General features: G+C 29.3%; 1 non-coding gene across 1 annotated transcript; it reads left to right on the top strand.

Annotated features, from left to right (window-relative positions):
- Nucleotides 1-13640: 13640 nt before the first annotated feature.
- Nucleotides 13641-13722, top strand: TRNAS-AGA. Its single transcript has one exon. It is a non-coding gene; the product is annotated as a tRNA-Ser (tRNA).
- The last annotated feature ends 7914 nt before the right edge of the window (nt 13723-21636 follow it).

The following is a 21636-nucleotide window of genomic DNA, read 5'->3' as shown; positions in this document are numbered from 1 at the left end:
TTTCTTTGAAACTTGAATTGGTAGTTAACGCACTTATTATATGTACGTTATTTTCTAAGTTTGAATTTTTTTTGGTCAAATTTAATCTTTATAATCTTTGGACTTTTCACATTTTATAGATATGAAGGTTTGAACCGACATTTTGTTCTTTTCGGTTTATATGATATTTTAGTCTTTGTCACATTCATGTTAATTTGGAGTTGTTTTTTATATGTCTATTTCTATCTCTTCAGTGTCATAGTCCTTTAAACTAATGATACTAGAAAAATATTATCATGTTTGATGCATAAATTTTTAGGTAATTTTATGCTAAATATTATATATATACATACATATATATATATATATATATGTTCTCTTTGTACCAAGGAAGTGTTGGATTAGTGTCGTATACCTCCTAATTTATTAGTGGATTAATTCAATTATTGACTATGTAATATTAATTGATCTATTAACAAAAAAAAATTAATATTATTACATGTAATCTTAAATAATACGTAGTGGACATACAAGATGGATCGTATTTAAGAAATAACCTAAAGGTCTATAGTATATGGATTGTATTAGGTATCCTAACTTGGTGACATTATGAATACAATCAACTTTGTAATAATTACAAATGGTATGTTCCAAATTGTTCAAGTGGAGACATGTGAGTCGAGGTATCATATACCAAGGGTTTGTATAAAACCAGACTACGAAATATCTAATCTACATTTATAATTTTTTTGTTGATGGATGAGATTAAGTATTTGATAGGATGATCGTAAGCAAGTCGATCTTAATTTTGAGTGTTTTATGAAACTCACATCTATGAGGTCAGTCTTTTGTTTTGCATGGGTGAGAGAGTAGTCCAAGTTGTCGACTCGATAAACCTACAATTTTGAAGACTTGTTTAAATAGAGAGCTAAAAACATAAATTGATAAGATAGAATTCACTTTCTTCTCGCATAAGGAAAAGTAAGTGAATAGTTCTCTTAAATATGCTGATTTCAGGTCATGAACAAGGGAACCTGCCCTCTCATTGGCTCGAGAGAGTCTTCATTTATAGTTGGACCATAAGCAAATTATTCATTAGGGGAACTAGTGGTTATTTAAGGAAAAGTGGTAATTGCAAGGGTAGAACAAACTTTTTACATGGTTGTAATTATGAACAACTCTTGAAAGATTAACTTGTTATACAATTTATAACCATGGACACAACTTGTCCTATAGTGCATACGAGTTCAACTGTGAATGTATAGCGATTTGTCCAGTACGTAATTAATAAATAAAGGTTAATTTAATTAAAAAGTTTAACTAATTAATCTTGGATCACAAGATTTTATAATTGGTAAGTTATAAGATCGTTTAGTTAACCACGTACCAACAAGAAGCAATTAATAATTGAAAGAGAAATCTTAAGTGTTCAAATTCTAACGAAAAAGTTATTGTCTTGGATACAAGTAATTACATGATTCTTTTATAAAGTTTATTCGAATAAGACTCAAATTAATATGGAGAATTATTTAATTTGAAATGAAATCCAAATAAATTATTTAATTTTGAATAAGATTTGAATTAAATAAATAATGGGGGAATAAATTTATTTTAATAAAGTTCAAATAATTAATTATTTGGATGGAACGCATATAATTAAATTATTTAATTTAAATAAGATTTGATTCAAATATTTGGAGGAAGAATTAATTAGGTAATTTAAATTGGATTCAAATAATTAATTATTTGGTTTGAATGAGATTCAAATTAAAAGATTTTTGCAGGAGATAATTAAATAATTGATTTAAAATTCTCTACAAAGGACTTTTCTAATATGATTACAAGTACTCATAAAGTTATATGAATAGGGCTCATGGGAGTCTTCATAGAACACTTTGGCCTACACATTCTCTCTAATACTCTTCCAACAAAAATTCTTCCGTTCTCACTGAAATCAAGCTTTTGTTCATCACAAATTTATGCACGGAAAAACTACACATAAGCAAACAATACAATGTTCGTAAAGATAAAGAAATAATAGAAGAATAAAACAAAAATGTCTCACAATCTCAAAATTGGACTTCAATCGACTCTTGACTCATAAACATTAACTTTAGCTGCAAATCTTGACATTATAACCAAAAATTTAGAAACAATATAATATCGAAAAGAAGGCTCGACTTAAAAGTTGCTCATATAGTCTCTACAAAATATTAGACATTTAGTAAATGAGATTAACAAAACTAAGATGATGAACATAAAATAACAATTTGTTGTTTAAGTCAAAAACATGATTGAATTTTTCTTTAATTTAGAAGCCAAAGTCCAAGACCAAAAGAGTTAGGGCCCCAAGAGGCATTTAAACCTAAGCCTAAGGTCACCATATGCATGCTATGGAAGCTGATCTTTAGCTGAACAAAGACATGTATGTATGAGATCTATGACTTTTAGAAAACCACAAAACTGGTCATTCAAAATATTGGACTCTCTGTAACAACTCTTGAAGACTTAAAAGACACCTAGAAGATTAAAAAAAAATTAAAATAATAAAAAACATATAGAAATTATGGCGTTTGAAGACCAGTAGGTTTTGAAGATTGAAATTTTCTTTTCAAGACGAACGATGACCACAAAGATAAGTTAAAAGTTATTTTCAATTTCGCGACCAACAATTCCAACACTCAAATTATTGAAACATACCACCGAGAGAAATATTTAAAATTAAAATGAAAAGGACTATTTTCACCAACCATTAGATGCAAAATTAAAGTTGAAGAGGACCATTGATGCCCACATTTAAAATTTCAATAACTAAACTCCTAATTTAATTCCAACTTTGTAACATATTTTTAATTTATTTTTTGCAATTAAATGTTTCTAAATCTCTTACTTTGAAATATTCAAAGTTTTATTTCTAAAAAGTCCAACAAATACACTCCTGTTCTTTCAATTTTGATATCCTTATTTACAAAAAAAAAAAAAAAAGTTTTTTTAAAACAATTTCCAAGTTCATGATTGTAAAAGTTAGCAAGTGTATCCTTATTATTGATATTATTATTTTTTCAGTGATTGTATTGTGAATTTTAGAAAAAATCTTGTTTATCTTGACAAAAAAATTTAAAACTATTTACTAAATACACCAAAAAAGAAATAATAATAAAATATTTTAGAGAGAATTCGATAGATTTTGCTATACTTACTAGTTACGTGTATAGTTTCAATTTCTTTTTCTACATTTGAAAATTTTCCTTCATTTTATTGACAATATAAAAAGCTAAAATCATTATTATCATTTATGGTATCTTAAACTATCGTTAAAATCCATCCACATAATTAAGGCTATAGCACACCACATACCACGTTACTTTATGTGATTAATATTGTCATTAGTGTTATGTACACCTTTCATTTTGAACATATCAAGATAGTTTCAATCAATTTTAACCAAAAAGTAAAAAAATAAAAACTTTGTACTTTAACTTTTCTTAATATTACACGTACACCATTGAAAACGATTTATATATCATTATTTCACTTATTTTTTCAAGTTCGACTTTTCTAAATTGTAATAAACTTGAATATGGCCATAAAATTTGTGATGTTAATTAATGTCTCATCCACTAAGAAAGTCAAATTATTAGAGATGTTAGATGGAGTTATAGTTGAGTGGAGGCATCACATGTAATGTAATGAGGAAAGATTCCACTAATCTAATGTTAGTGGAGAGGGTCCCAAATTGAAGAGATAGCCCACAAAGATTCAATGAAGATTCTAAAATTGAGACTAAAAAAGAAAAACTTATCTCCAAGTTGAATGTTATTTATTTCTTATATGCCAGAAAAGTATGCATTGGTGTGGATGTATATATCCTTTCAAATAATGATATAAACCAAACAAAACAATTCCTTTTCTTTTTCTTTCAACATTTTGCTTTATGATATCCAACCCTTTCTCATTCCAACATATTATATGGTTGACATTGTTAAGCCCATCCATTCACACAACATCATGCTACATGACTATTTCTTCAAAATAAATACTATTTCTTTCTTCAATAGAAAATAAAGCTTTTCTTAATGCTTTTGGACCATTACCTTTTCTTTTTTTTTACTTTTCTTTTCTTTTCTTTTTGTCAAAAAGAAATAGCTTTTTGTTTGATTTGTGAACTTTGTTCTACAATCCTTTTGCTTTCGTCTTTTCTTTGATGTAAAAGTAATAGTCTAAAAAGTTAGTTTAATTATTTTGTAAGAAAAGATAATAATGATCTAAACTATCTATTTCGATTTCTTAAACATTTTAATTCAACTTTCGAAAAAAAACTAATTGATTTTCAAAACTTAGTTTGGATTTTGAGAACGTTGCTAAAAACTGTACAAAAAAACAAAGGTTAAATTGTAAATTTTATTTCTATAGTTTCGAGAAAATTAAAATTTAGTTTAGCTTTATCAAACCTTATTGACTAAACTTTAGCTTTTAAAACTATGAGAATTAAATTCTAACTATCTTCAAATGATAGAAGTAAAAAATGCAATGTAATAAAAAAAATCAATAAGTTTATTAATTATAAGCGTTTTATAAACTTTAAAGTTCAATTATTTCAGTCAAAGTGAATCTAACTTAGTGATAAATGACATGATCTTCTATTCTAAAACTGAAAGATTTAGTTCTCCCTCCCAAAATGGGGTACTAAAAACATTCTAACATTTAGGGACATGTTTGAAACTACGGGTGGAGTGGAGTAAGCTATAATAGTCCACCCCTTGTTGGGGTAATGTTTAATTTTTGTTGGAGATTAGAACTAGGATTTAAAATAACTCATATGTCCTTACTATATTTCTTAACCCTAAGGGATATTTGTTTCAAAAGTTGGAAATTTCGTCAACCAACTTTTAAACACCGTCTTGATAATAGTTGTCGGTCAATCTTTGATCACCATATATCAACTCTTGATTTTCTACCGTTGCCACGTATCAATCTTGAGAAAATTTTAATAAAAATATTGTTTAGTATATATAACAAACCAAATAAATGTGTATATACAAATACTTTTCTTTGAAAAGTTATAAAACACGTTTGTGTTCTTATTTTAAGAAGTTTTTATCGTTTCTTTCTTTTCGAGTTTAATCTAAATTATTATTATTATTAAGTTACCTTTTTAAAATTATTTTTGTATGTTCTTTATTTAAAATTAATGTTTTTTTAGTAGATACATACTGTCATATATCTATCAAATAAGCCACTTTTGTTACTAATATATATATATATAGGGAGAGCTGAAAAAAATAGTTCATTAAGCTGGAGTTGTGTAATTAAGTTAAATTATTTAGGTTATATGGATGAAATTCTCTAATTTAGTTTAATAACATTTTTTAAATTTTCTTTCATTGGTAATTTAATTGGCTCAGATCTACGATTATCTTTTAAACTTCAAAATTAGAAAAATAAAAATTCAAAACTTTATAATTATTTTATTCTTTCAATATATTATTTTACAAAAAAACTATAAATTTTCAATAGTTGAATTCAATATTAAATTACTAATTTATCTTAATTATCAATTTCAAACTAATTAAAGTGACTAAAGTCATTGTTTTGAATCCTAGTACAATTTAAATATCACATGTGTAGATAATATTAAATTTATTAAATAAATAACATAATTAATAAAATCTAAAAAGTTATATTATAAAATGTTATGACAGGTGCATCCTGCGTAGTAATAGACTAATATGTACAAATTGACAGTCACAAATCTAGAAAATTTATTGACAGTGGCCTTATAGTTCAGTCAAAATAATTTATAAGTGAGTGGTTCTAAAAATTAATAAATTCACTGACTTTCGTACATCACAATTGTCCTCTATCATATTTTATATTTTGAAATTGATACATAAAACTTCATTATTTTAAGAATTAATAAAATAGTTATAAAAGAAATGAACTAATACAAAAAAATAAAAATTATTTGAAATATAAAAACCAAATCGATAAAAATAAAATAACAAACTTCAACTGAGAAAAGAAAATAAATTACACAACTTATCTCATACATTAGAAGAAGAAGCCAATAAGAAGTTGAAGAAGAAATTTTGAAAACTAAACACAAAAAATAAGAATGATTTTAAATATTAAAACGAATGCATATAAATAAAATAACAAACTTAAAAAGAAAAAAGAAATCTTAACTACAAAAAATAAGAATGATATATTCTTAACTACAAAAAAAAAATAAAAATGATTTTAAATATTAAAACGAATGCATATAAATAAAATAAGAAACTTAAAAAGAAAAAAGAAATCTTAACTCACAAGCTATGAGAAGATGTCCAAGAAAATGTGGAAGAAGAAGCAATAAAAAATTGAAAAAAAATTAAAAAGTTAGAAGTTGAAAAAATTAAAAAGCAAAAAAAACAATAAAATGAATAAAGTTAAATAAGCGTAGTAGTTTTAATTGAGGTGGGAAAGAGTGTATAATTATAAATTTACACACACATTGTTATAATTTTAATTATAAACTATTAAAATTTAAATAATTTTTTTTTATATATATTATATAAAGACAATAAAGTAGAAGAAGGTTAAGACTCCTGTAACTATACTAAATTCATCACTGCACGGTGGAAGGGATAGTTTAGAACTATGTTTTATTCCAAAAATAGTATTTCATGTACCTAAATATATTGACACAAAATAATATTCCAAATAAAAAAACACGATGTAAGAAAACCGAAAATTATTTTACGAATTACTATAATTTAGATTATAATAATTTTCACCTTAAACATATACTATAATAACTCAACCTATAATATTTTGCATCTCAAATAAGAGACTATAATACTTTCTACATCAAATATACTATAATAATATATAGTTGACAAACTATAATAATTCACGCTACGCCTTTTAAACGCTTACCTTGAAAGTTACAAAAATGGAATGAAACGTGACGCTGAAAAGTTATAAAAATAGAGAATGAGACGTATGTTAGCATGTTTATAGTTGAAAAAGAAAGAAAGGATAGGTATAAAAGTAGTCCTACTAAACCAAAAAAGTAAATTAAAAGTTGTAAAGATCACTTTGGCTTTTTCATAATGATTGCGAGTTTGCACTCACTTTGAATTCTCCATACACAAAAGTTGTCCCCTCCATTTTATGCTCACTTTGTTCTCCACAAAATGGAACAACAAGTAAATTGGTACCAATTAGATGCTTTAAATATTTTTCTCTTTTTAAAATTAAAGTTGATAGTGAGATCATTAATTATATATAAAAAAAAATTATTCTAAAGATACCATCAAAAGTTAAAAAATTAGTTTTCATCCTTGCATAAGTAACAATCTACTCTCTCTCAATAAATAATAATAACAAGAATAACAATGTTTGATACGAGATTTGAAATCTATGTTATGTATTTTTTAATTGTGTGATAATTTAGTCTCTAGAATTTAGACAGTAAAAATTTGGTTCGTACATAAAAATTTGTGATAGATTTAATGTTTATTGTTAAATTATTATTAATATTTATTGAAATTCTTACAAAGTAGTTTAATAAAATTATTAGAAAACTATCGTAACACTAACGTTATGGTGATTTCTAATTTAATTATCTTAGTTTAGTTGAGTTATGATTGGGTGTTGTTTTTTTGAATTGAGTATGAAGCTGAATTGATTGGGTGGATTTGAAATTAATAATATATGTATATTTAATTAAAATGTTTGGTTTTTGGTAAAAATATTATTAATTATATGTATATGTATATACATAATTAATGGTAAAAAATAAAGATAATTGTATGTTGGAATATAATTACAATGGTTGAAAAATAAGAGTTAAACTAGGGAAAGGAGAATATATATATATATAAAAGTTTTTTCATAAAAATACAAACTATTTACATTTTATGTAAAAAAATCACTAATGGACAAAAACCAATTACACTTAATTTTAGCATAAAGTGAAATAGTTTGTTCATTTTGCTATTTTTGATCATTTTTCATGTATATATGAACTTTTTAAAAAAATAATGTAAAATTTGAAACATATGTTAAAAATAGAGTGAATGCAAAACTATTGACAAAAATAGATGATTTTAGGTGAAGTCGTGCACCTTTTCCACGACTTTCATGCAGTAGATCTCACATATTCTATTTTTTACCTTATTATATATATATATATTACACTAGACCCCACAATTTCTTATTTTCTCATTATTTATATATATTATTATGCATGGGTCCCACACATTCTACTTTTTTTCATTATTTATGTATATATTAAACATACAAATTCTAAAAATATATTTCTTTATTAAATTATTTTTTTTTCTTTTTTTCTTTATATATATTTAAATATCTCAATGTTCGATCTTCGATTTTTTTTATTAAATTCATTTTTTAAAATTTAATTTAATTATTTCTTAATCCAATTATACATATTTTTTTCCAATTTTCAATATTTTTTAAAAAAACTCATATATTAACAAACTATGTTATTAAAATATAATAAACAAATGAAAATAGTAATAATAATTGAGAAAATTTAAAATTACTCCCAAATAATAATAATAATAATAATAACACGTGAAACCACTAATGCACATTGCTAATTGAATAAAAAAATTTAATGTTTATGGCAAAAGGAAAAAAACAGATAACAAGTTTGTTATTTTATTTTCAAAAACAAGTTTGTTATTTTATTTCAAATTAAGAAAAAAGAAATGAATTTGTTTCTTAAAATAGTACAAATATGGTATTAAAAGATTTTTTTAAAAATAAATTGATTTATTTTTGTTTCCTAAAATGATAAGAATGAAATATCATAAGATATTATGTTATTATTAATTTTTTTACCTTTTTAAAAGTAAATAAATAAATAAATAATTTAGCAATTATTACTAATATTAGTATTTAAAAAAATATATATGTGTGTAGGATAAAAATAGGTGGCTACACATATACGTAAAGCAAGGCCAGATGACAGTTGAGAAGTATGACCAGGAGTTTGATGTGTTATCCTATCTTACTCTTGAAATGGGTTGAGACTCTGCTTGCCAGAGTTGAGAGGTTTGTTAGAGGTATGAGGAAGGATTTTTAAGATTTTGTTCGAGCCTTCAAGCGAGCCACCCAAGCTGACGCACTCCATCTTGCAGTGGACATGTGTTTAGGAAAATGATGACCAATTGTAGCCATTAAGGAAAAGACTATCCTCACATTAGAAGAGAAAGGTTGAGTAGAAGCCTAATGAAGTTTCATAGAGAAACCTGATGTCAGGTGAGACACTTCGCCAGTATCAACAAGAGTTTGTTGAAGAAAGTGGAGCTCTAAGAGAGGGACCTTATTGCAATACTTAAGGGAAGTACCATTCAGGTCATTGTTTATCTAGGACTAGGGTTTACTTCAAATGCAAACAAGAGGGACACACAACTGACAGATGCCCTGATGGATCTACTGGGACTACTAAGCATCAGGGTAGTACATCCCAACAAGGTAGGTTTTTTGCCACTAATCGACGAGAGGCCGAGAGAGCAATCATAGTGGTGACATATACTCTTCCAATCTTAAGAGACTATGCATTGGTTTATTCAACTTTGGGTCTTCTCACTCATTTATATGATTAATGTTTCTAAAGCATGCATGTTTAGAAGTAGAGCTCTTGTTTATTGTTTATTAATGTCTACTCCATCTAGAGAAAACTTTTTGCAGATGAAAAGATAAAAGCATGTCGTATAGAGATAGCAAACCATATATTAGATGTAACCCTGATAGTTCTAGGCACGGGTGACTTTGGATGTAATACTAGGCATGGATTGACTAGTTGCTAATCATGTTAGTATAGATTGTTTCCACAAAGAGGTAGTTTTTAATCATCCAACAGAGGTTAATTCAAGTATAAAGGGGTCAGGATTATGGTCTTGCCCAAAGTAATTTTGAGAATGAAATCCAACAAGTTGCTTAATTTGGGTACTTGAAGTATCTTGGCTAGTGTAGTAGGCACCACAAAAGTTGAGGTTTTCTTGGCAGCAGAACTAGTGGTGAGAGACTATCTAGATATTTTTCAGAGGAACTTCTAGGTTTTCCACCACACAGAGAGATTGACTTCGCAATTGAGTTAAAGTCAGGCGTCATTCCTATATATAAAGCTCCATACATAATGGTCCTAGTAGAGTTGAAAGAGTTTAAACTACAATGGTAGAAATTGCTTAACAAAGGCTTTATTAGAACGAGTGTGTCACCTTGGAGTGCACCAGTATTGTTTGTCAAGAAGAAGAATGGTTGTTACATTTATGTCTTGGTTAATTTGACCATTTGCAAAGAGCTACAATGTTTTCTAAGATTGATCTTTGATTGGGATACCACCAGTTGAGGATCAAAGACAGTAATATTTAAAGATCACATTTCGTTCTAGATACGGACATTGTTAGTTCATTGTGATGTCTTTTGAATTGACAAATTCTTCTGTAGTATTTATAGATCTAATGAACAAAGTGTTCAAGGATTTCTTAGACACTTTTGTGATAGTATTTATTGATGGCATCTTGGTTTACTCCAAGATAGCAAAACATGAGAAGCATTTACGAGTGATTTTAGAAACTCTTCGAGTAAACAAGTTGCAAGCAAAGTTTTCGAAGTGTAAGTTTTTGCTGAAGCATGTGTCTTTTATTGGTCATGTGGTGTGTAGAGATGAAGTTTCTATGTACCCAACAAAAATTGAAGTTGTTACCAGTTGGCCTTGACCTTTTATAGTTAGTGAAGTTCGTAGCTTTTTTAGTTTAGTAGACTATATATTATTAATGATTAATGGAAGATTTCTCTTATATAGCCACTCCTTTGACTCAATTGACCAGAAAGGGGACTCCGTTTTTTTGAAGCAAAGCTTGTGAAGATAGTTCTCAGAATCTTAAGTAGAAACTTGTTACTACCCTAGTCCTTACTATACCAGATGGTTCTGGAAGTTTTGTAATTTATAGTGATGCCTCTAAGAAAAAGGATTGGGTTGTGTTTTGATGCAACAAAGTAAGGTGGTTTCTTATGCTTCTGGTCAGTTGAAGAATCATAAGCAGAATTACCCTAAACATGATCTGGAGTTAGCAGTAGTGTTTTTTGCAGTAAAGATTTGGAGGCACTATTTATAAGGAAAGGATACATTTATAGACCAAGAAAGTTTGAAATACTTGTTCATCTAGAAGGAGTTGAACATGAGATAGCATAGGTGGCTTGAGTTGGTTAAAGACTATGATTATGAGATCTTGTACCATCTAGGTAAGGCTAATATGGTAGTTGCTCCTCTTAACAGGAAGGTTTCATTCCTCAACATCTCTTATTACCAGAAAAACTTAGCTGCACCAAGATTTTGAATGAGCAAAAATTACAGTTGTAGTGGGGGAAGTTGCCTCACAGTTGGCCTAGTTGACAATGCAACTAACCTTGAGACAAAGAATTATTGATGCTCAACGTAATGATCCTTATCTAAGTAAAAAGTGCCACCTAGCAGAAGCATGGCAAGTTGATGAATTTTTGATATCCTAAGATGATGGTCTCATGTTTAAGAGACGTTTATGACTGATAGGAGAGATGAAGTTAAGAAAGATTTATTGACTAAAGCTTATAGTTTTTCATTTTCTATGCATCCTAGTTGTATTAAGATGTACTATGACTTAAAATAGCTTTACTGGTGGCCCATTATGATGAGAGAAGCGGCAGAATTTGTTATTAAATGTTTGGTGTGTCAGTAAGTGAAAGCACCAAGATAGAGGCTAGCAGATTTATTGTAACCTTTAAATGTACCATAATGGAAATGGTAAAATGTGTCGATGGATTTCATTATAGGTCTGCCTAAAACCGTAAAGGATCACATAGTGATATGGGTCATTGTGGATAGGCTCACTAAGTTAGCACATTTATCCCTAAAATAACTACTTATACAACAAAAAAGTGGGCACAATTGTACTTGAACAAAGTGGTGAGATTGCATGGAGTGCCTGTATCAGTTGTTTTTTACAAAGATGCTTGTTTCACCTCTAATTTTTTGGAAGGACCCCAGGCCGCCTTGGGCATAAGGTTAAATTTCAATACAACTTTTCACCCACAGACTTATAGTCAAAATCAACGTTTGAACCAAACATTGGAGGATCTGTTGCGAGCTTGTGCTTTGAAGTTTTCAGGGAGTTGGGACTCTCAGTTGCATTTGATGAAGTTCGCATGTAATAAGAGTTATCAGGCTACTATTGACATGACATCATTTACAAGTCTCCTGTTTGTTAGGATGAAGTTGGTGACCAGAGATTGATTGGTCTTGAGTTAGTTTAGTCTACTAACAAGACAACATAATGTTCACAATTTCAGTTAATTGGCCACCACCTAATTTTGTCAATGCATTTTTAATCAAAACAATGCACTTTAATTCTTTTAATGCATTTTAATCAATCAATCCATACAGTACAGCTTCAATCTTAATTCGAAGGTTTGGTAGTAGAAATCCCTTACCTTTAAGATTACCTAAAATTCCTTGGTTAAAAATAAATTTAGAATTGAATCAACCTAAGTATAAAGGGAAATAATTAATAATTTTTATCCAAGAAAACTATCAATGACCTAATCCTTGATTCTCTAATTTATAAATTTACCCAATTTGAGGTTGAAACCAACACAACAAAGGTCGAGATAATTAAAAACATTTTAATATCAACCGTCAGTGTAATACAAGTCATTTTACATGAAAAAAAAATAGTCATTTATATGATCAAGAACTCAAAAGTGATTAGAATACAATTTGTTGAAAATTATTTTAAAAAGTAAGACTCTCAGACTAAAAGCAATTGCACACCAATTAATAAGTTCCAAATACATTATGTTAAAGTAAAAAGTATTCAAGTTATCTATTCAATGTTTGAAAATGTTTGAAAATGTTTGATATTAACTTTAATTTTCTTGTGCAGTGCACACATGATAACATTTTCTTATAAAATGTGCACTTATTTTTACCAATAATTTTACCGTTTTTCAAAACATAAGACCTTTTTTTTTTTGTATCATCTTTTTGTTCTCTTATTGGCTCATTCAACTAACATATACATATATATTTGGTTCTATAATGTTTTTTTCGATCCTTGTGAATTTGCTAGCTTAATTTAGAAGTTGTAAGGTAAATGTACCTCTTATTTGCCTTGTTTCTTATAATTACTCCATCAAATACATGTCTTTAAAGTTGAATTTACATTTATGCACTCACATACAATTAATTTGTCTAATAGATTATATACAATATATATCTTAAAAAATGTTAGGCAAAAAGTGAAAATTTAGATATAAAATTAAAAGTTTAAGGAGTAGAAGTGATAACTTAAGTTTGATAGCTCTATTTTATTTATAGAAAAAAAAGTTGTGTTTAGAGGGTTTTATGGCCAAATTGACTAAAGGAACTTAGGTTTATTTAATCATTTTTAGTGCTGCACAAGATTGAATAATATTATAAATGAAATGATTATATTATTTCCCTCAGTCCTCTTTGATTTTATAGAAAGAGAGAACTTAAGATTACCATTATTGAAAACAAGACTTGAACAAAGTCGACTTAATGGGATCATTTTTATAAAACTAGAAAAAGCATTTATTTTAAAATAATTGATTGTACAAAATAAATAGCACTTAACTTCACATGTGTGGGCGTGCCGGAGTGGTTATCGGGCATGACTAGAAATCATGTGGGCTTTGCCCGCGCAGGTTCGAATCCTGCCGCTCACGTGTTTTTATTATTTTCTTTTAATTCTTCTGCTTATATCTCGAAGGAGGACACAATAACTTTCCATTTTTGTTTTTGTTGCGAAGGAATAATTCTAACACACGCTTTAGGCCAAAATAATAGGACCAATTACTCTCTAGCTGTTTTTGTATGGTTCTTGCTTCTCGTACGGTTTGTTTCTTCTTCATTGACCGATTACTTTGACCGCTTAGTATACTTTCTCGAAACCCTAAAGCTAGTTTGAAAACGATTTGAAAGCATGTGTTTACCTTCTTAGCAGATTTCTCCATAATCACATCTAGGCCAAACACGATTAGTCCAAGTCTCTTCCCCTTTTTTGTATATCGCCATTCTTTTGCACCACTTTAGAAGCACATCTGACTTCAGCCGCTTTAGTTTTACTGTTTGTTCTTCTTCTTCTTCTTCGAATATCGCCATTATAGTTGGTTAGTTGCTCTGTTCATTCTTCTTCAATTCTAATCAGATTCGTTCTTCTTTTGATGCAATTTTTTCTTCGAATATTGTCATGCATGGAATGTTTTGGACTTTATTTTTGAACAATTTAAAATCCTCATTGTTGTCGACTTTGTAATCTTGGAAGGTTCAAAATAGAAGAATATTTTGAATAAAACTTTGTTGTTTTTAATTATTTAATTATATGATATACATAGAGATAATTGGTTTGTATTTATTTGTTTTTATTATTAATATAAGATAAAATTTCTAACACCTATGCCCCGTTTTAGGATGAAAAAAAAAGGATTGTGTTGTATTATTTGTTTCTATTTTGAAAGGTTTATTATTTTATAAATAATAGAAACTCTAAATATGAGGAAGGAAAATGCGGAAGGAGAAATGCGAAAAAGTGACAGATTACGGTCTTCTAGATATACTGGTTCAAAAAAACCATCGTCAACGGTGGTCCAAACTCTTTCAGGCTCTTCAGACGATGTATTCATATATATTATTTTGAGGTTTTTCTAAGTATATCAAAGTTATACTAGCTTACTGTATGGTTCATTATAGGATAAAACACAACATATAATGGTGAAAGGATCAGTAAGCAAAAAAGAAATTCCACAATCATCAAATAAGAGGAGGATGAAGGACCCTCCAAAAGAAGAATCAACCATCCAGAAAAAACCAAGAATAAAAAGCATGGTAAAGAGCTTATTAACCTTTATGTTCTCCTATTTTATAATGAATACATATAGATTATTTTGAAGTTGTGCGTTGTGTAGATTTCATTAAGTCGAATAAAGAGAACGAAACATATAGAAGAAAGTGAAGAAGAGACGGAAGACAAGGTAAGCGTTGCAACTTGTTGTAATACAATTAATAAGCATAGGCCAAATTGTCTAATTTAATAATCAAAACAGAGGGAATAAGAAAAGATAGAAAGTGTGGAAGAGAAAAAGAAAGAAGACAATATAGATGAAGAATGGAAAGTGGAGACGAAAGAAAAAGAAGAGTCAAGATCATCAACAAAAGAGTCAAGCGAAAAAAGTCAACAATCAATGAATAATAAGAAGGGACAAAAGAAGACAGAAAAAGGGAAGAAGGTAAGTGTATATAAATTACATAATTGCAACCTCTTTGTCTCATTGTATTTTATCTATTCTTGTAACAAAAATGTAAAATAGGTGATAACTCCAAAGAAGGGAACAAAACAAAAAGATGACAGAATAAGAAAAGGAAAAGGACCAATGAAGGAAGAAAAGGTCGAGGTATGTGTGATTTTATATTGTATTTCACATGATACAGATCTTTGTACTGTAGGAATATGTATAATTGATTACTGCAATTATATTGTACTACAATTACAGGGTAGTTGTGATTATCTTGTATATAGAGCAATTACATTGTACTACAATTACAGGGTATTTGTAATACATTTATATATTGGGATTGATTATTGATTATGTTAGATTGAGTCTTGAATATTACGCCATATTTAGAATACATTGAATTTGGGATAGTATGTTGGTCGTTATGCAATCATTATAGGAATATGTATAATTGATTACTGCAATTACACTGTGTTTGTAAGTTATGGAACATGCTAACTTATATATTGGATTTTACTGTGTTGTATTTCATTATTGTGACTGTCATTAACCTATTGATTATTAATCATCGCTACTGAGAGTCGGTATACTTGATGTCCCAACAACGAAGGACCGACCCTTTGAGAATAAACCTACAGACTAAAAGCAACATAATAGATAAAATCAAAGAAAATCTTAGGGATGACAACTAGATTTAGTGAGGAACTACATGCACCTCATTCAACGTATGTGTAAGTCAAAATCAACCGCCCAACTACATTTCCTGATAGGGGGTAGAGTGCTTAAATTTGGATTGGGAGAATTTGCCTTGATTACAGGCCTAAACTACGATGAAATACCAGATGTAAGATATAAAGGGTGGGGAAAGGCTAAAAAGAATTTATTTTGAGACCCTAAAATCGGTGACAAGGCATTATTTGAACACTATGTTCAATATAAGCACGACTGGAATAACGAGGATAGAATACGAATGGCCAAATTATACTTCCTAGAGAGCTTTCTATTCCCACGACAAGAGTCTTTGAGTATTGAGTGGTACCATGTCTTAACGGTAGATGATGACAAATTATTTCATAGTTATCCTTGGGGGAAGGTTGCTTTTGACCTCCTATTAGATTTTATGAATAAAGTTTTCGGTAGAAAAGGGCAAACAGGGATATCCATACAAGGGTTCATTTTTTCGATTCTAGTTTGGGCTTACAAGGTAATTCCAACCTTTAGTACAACATTAAACTTCTTCACAACACAGATCTTAAATGAAGTGCCCGGATAATAAATTGGGTAGCAAACACACAGCCAAAATGGAAAGACCTACAACAGAAAGTCTTTGATTCACCAATGGTATGAAACTGATCATTTCACAACATATTTTATATGTAGATAATAACATATAGTTGTAACATTTTTTTCTTCTTGAAACATCTTGAACTAATCGCAATGCTCGCTACACCTGACAAAATGAGCAAACCATACTTCACACTGTTTGATGTAGAAAAAACAATTCTCAGAGAGGCATAAAAGAAGTTTACAAAGTGCCAAAAATATGATCGTGTAGCTCACACATGTCGCTTAGTAGAGGCATGCCATCTACAAGCTAACTTGATGGACTAGCCAAGTCTGTTGAGAGTATTAAACAAACCCATAAAAAAAAATGAAAAAAAGTATGAAGAAGATGATTGGATTGTTCAAGACTGTGGAGGAGAAAATGAACAAAAAGTCCGAAGAACTGCATGTCAACTTAAACAACACTGTTGAAGAGATCAAAAGAAAACAACTTACTTCTTCAAGTGCCCAAAAGAAACCTGAATATATGGTAAGCATGATCTTTAAACTTTAAGATACTTCTTTGTTTATGTGTATATGAAATAAAATTTGAAAATACACTATATTTGTAATTCAGAGGACAATGTCTATTGAGAAGCACCTTGATAAGGTATGGGGGGAAAGAAAGAAGATGACGAAGAAAAAGATCAAGCTAAAGACCTGAGCATGGATTCAATGCATCAGAAAGGCCTTCGAAAAAAAAGGGACGACGATGACAATAGTGAGGGAAAGGGAGGGGTTACTGGAAGTGGGAGTCAAGACTCAGGAGGGCCAGTTGGTAGACAACAAACATCAACAAAATCAGAAGCAATACCTCCCAAAAGTAGGCAAGATGGAGATCAACCACCATTTAAGGTGATTTATAAAGTAAATTATACTCATTGTGTTGAAACTGTTTATAACAAATATTTGAAACTAAACCATATACATAACGGTAATAGGCCACATAGGATGCAGATGAAGAACTAAATGAGTTAATCAGGTCAATCAATGAAAGTATTATATATGATAAAATCAACAAAAAGAAAGAAGACAAGGTATAATTGGTATAGTGGATTACTGATGCTATAATTATTACCAATTATGATTACATTACATTTCCAACTTTGACTTATGTACATCTTTTTGTTGTTATACTGTCACCAAATTATTATTACATTATTATGTTAAATTGTCATCAAGTTGTGCACATCTTCTTGTTGTGAAACATTTGTACCTATTTATTATGATCACTTAGTTGATTGGTTGATTATGTTGTATGTGAAAGGGATACATAAACCATAATGAATACAACATGTTTGGATATATCTGATTATTTTGGCATCAGTTACAAAATCCAGTGTGTTTGCATTGATTATGTTGTATGTGTTAAGTACTCTATTGATGAGCTAAATAGTGCTTTATAAAATATTACTATGCACAGGGTCAATCCTCATTGGGTTCAACAACAAGCACAATGAAAAAAGTGCAAACAAACTTTGAAAGGAAAAATGAAAGACAACAAATGGAAAAAAAATACTAAGATAAAAAAAATATGAATGTCAAGTTCACAACTTAGACCATGGTACATTTGAACTTTCTTGTGCTACCAACTTATAGGTTAAAGGAAAATTTTCAACTAAAGATAGACTCTCGAATATAGACGAAAACAATCCAACAACAAGGGTTATATTAAAACACGTAGGAATACTCTCGTACTACAATATGTCTAATTATATTGTGTAAGTTATAAATTGTATCTTATTAATACAATACACTTTTTTAGCTGAGCACAACTAAGGATGAGTTGATAAAGATGACAGAAGAAAGGGAGAAGTGACTAAAGATATCAATTGATAAGCAGTATACAAAGATTAAGCCAGAACGAAGGGAAATAGGATAGATGCGACGAAAGAAAAAAAAGGAACACCATCAAACAATGAGAAGGAGAATGCATATCCAGACATGTCATCATTTGATTTGTATCTAAGTCAAGCTTGATAATTATTCATTAAACTTTTGTGTTATGGGCTCTTCAATTTATGACAATATCTTTTGTTTTGTTGCTTTATTTACGTTGGAACAATATATATTAGTTTATTTAATCAAAATCTATTGTTATTTTTAGATATGTGAATCTTAAAATACATTGTATTTGATATTTAGGTCTATCAAAATTTGGATGTACTTTGAGATGGTTAAATCTGAAATGCATGTACATAAATATAGCATGATTGTTCGAAGAACTCAATATGTTTGATTTACATAGTTAGAGAATATATGTCATGACTTCAATATTATGACAACATGAATGTATCTAGATTGAAAGTTACAATACTTAAGTTTAAAACAGACAACATGCAATATAATATACCTTAGAATTGAACATGCTTAGTAAAGTATAAAATATAACAAATACTCTGTATGTTAAATAAAAAGAATAAATTTTAGATGAACCAACCATTCGAATTTTTATTACAAAATGAAAAAAAAAAATCAAGTGATAAAACAATGGTAACTAAACTAATTTATAGAAACTACTAAGTGCTAACCTAATGTTGAATGAGGTCTTTATAAGACCTAAAATTTTGACCTCGTTGACCACACCGGCTACAACGAACAGTCACATTTTTCTCTAAAATTGAAAAAAAAAAAATCTCTTCTTTTTAAGCCTTCCAGTTGGACATCTAACCTGGGGCAGAAGAAGTTCATCATTGCCACCTTGATAGGTTTTCTTAATTTGGTTTACACTACCAATAGGACGTGTTGCTTTCTTATACAAGATTATCAAATTTAAAACAAAATAAAATTTATCAGTGTACATATACAAGTTAAGATTACTTGTAGAAAGGGTAATACAAGCATGTGAGCAAGAGATCAAATCAAGGTCCCATTGGCTACATGAGCACGTACGGGCCAAAATATTGACAGCCAATTGTTCCTTATGATGGTGGACTTCAAATTCATGTTGTTCTACAGGATATATCTGTCAAATTGTTAAATCCAATGTCATTCACAAATAAGTGTATAGATAATAATTGCAATTATTTTTCAAGTCTCAAACAACTTACATTCATTTAGCGACTTTCTCTTAAAGATTCTCAAATAATATCTTCTGCATATATATATTGATAGTTCCGTACGTTGAAAAATCCATTTGGTGAGACGTTCATAGAACCACTTTTGAACCAAACTATGAATTGATTCTAAAAGTCCAGTTATAGGTAATTTTTAGGATTTTTTCAACGTACAATTAATGCTTTCAGAAATATTGGTCGTAATAACCGAGTATCTCTTTCTTCTAAAAATGTCTTAGCTCACCTGTCTTCTGATATCTTTCAACTCATGCCTAATTGATGGAGAGAGATGATCAAATTCTCTGATGTAGTACTGAAACATCAACAGAGTATAAGCTCTAGCACAACTGTGGAATGATTCCTCAATATGAAGCAACTTATGGTTCTTTTACAAGTTCTTATAGAGATGGAATGCATATAATCCATGCTTGGCTAATTCATACGTAACATTAAACTCATTTTCTATACTCTTGAGAGCATTACACACAATTACCATTTCGTTATTTTTCTCAAAAATAACTTTAAGATTGCGAAAAAACCATGTACATGACAAGTTGTCCAGGACAAGTCATTCTCTTAATCAACCACAGCAAAAGCTAGTGGCACAATTTGAGATTTTCCATCAATAGTGCAAGCATAAATGAGTTTACCAAGATATTTGTTCTTCAACACTGCACCATTAACTAAAATAACTGACACACAATAATTCCATGCTCAATTGAAGCTACAAGAGCTATGAAATAGAACTTGAATCGACCTTCGTCGCTTGATTCTTCAGCTGTATATGCTCCTAGTAATTATGCAATAAACGTGATATTAGAATTACAATGTATTTCCAAAATGAATAAAATAACTAATCGAAAATACAAAGTATTTGATATATATATTATACATGGGTTGTTTCTAATCAATGCATCCGTGAATGCTGTCAACATTGCATACGAGTCCTCCGAGGTACCCTTAATGGAATTCAATGCAATCTCATGTCCTCTTCAAGCCTTATCATAACTTACATTTACTCCGTGATTAATCTTCATATAATTAATAACATCAGAAGGATGACATGGCCGTGCCTTGTCATTCATTTTAAAAAATGACTTTGTACACTAAAAAACAATCCAGGATGTTGCTTGCCTGTGAACGTTTTTAACAATGTCAATGACACACTAGTGGGTATCTGTAAACTTACGAACAATCCAAATATCGCTTTTTTTTTTAACACAAAAGCATGTAAATACCATGAACAGGCTAGATCTTTGCATTGAATGTCAAATGATGTGTAATTGGACCTAGTTGTAACAAATTCAAAACTATTGTTTAGGACCAACGCATAAATTGCTTTCTTCAGTATGACTTAATTCTAAACTTTACACCCACTTTAATAGATACTGCATCATTTGGTTAATCAAATGAATAACATCAACAATTCCTGATACATTATGTGTAGGTTGCCGTGTATTTACTTCATTATTCAAACACGGTGTATTTTGAACCGACCCAGCAAGTGCTGAATCAACAACCACAACAAAATCATTGTCGGGGAACTTCGACATAATCAACAGAAGCCAATATACGTCCTTGTCTTCAACAATCCAAATAAGGTTTGAACTGTAGCATTTATCCTAATAAAGAGTAATGTGACACAAAAAGATCTAAAGATGGAAAGAGTATACCTTGAATGCACTATATGAACTCTTGAAAGGAAGATGAGCATAGAACAAATATATCAACCACATGATAGTCAATATGTCGAGAAAATTCCATGCATCTACCATAAAAAAAAGTCTTCACACGTTGCATTACCATTACAAGAAACGCTAGAGGATAAAGGTAAAGGAATTCCAAGATAGCCAAACAATAAAGTCAAAACCTGTCGTGAAGGAATTCCAAAAAAGTCATACGATAAATGCGAAATTATTCAGCAAATTGAAAATAAATTCGAATATTGTTGTACTTCAAAATAAAAGTC

Source organism: Cucumis sativus, chromosome 5 (assembly GCF_000004075.3).
Source record: "Cucumis sativus cultivar 9930 chromosome 5, Cucumber_9930_V3, whole genome shotgun sequence".
NCBI lineage: Eukaryota > Viridiplantae > Streptophyta > Magnoliopsida > Cucurbitales > Cucurbitaceae > Cucumis > Cucumis sativus.
This window is presented reverse-complemented; position numbering and strand designations above follow the sequence as displayed.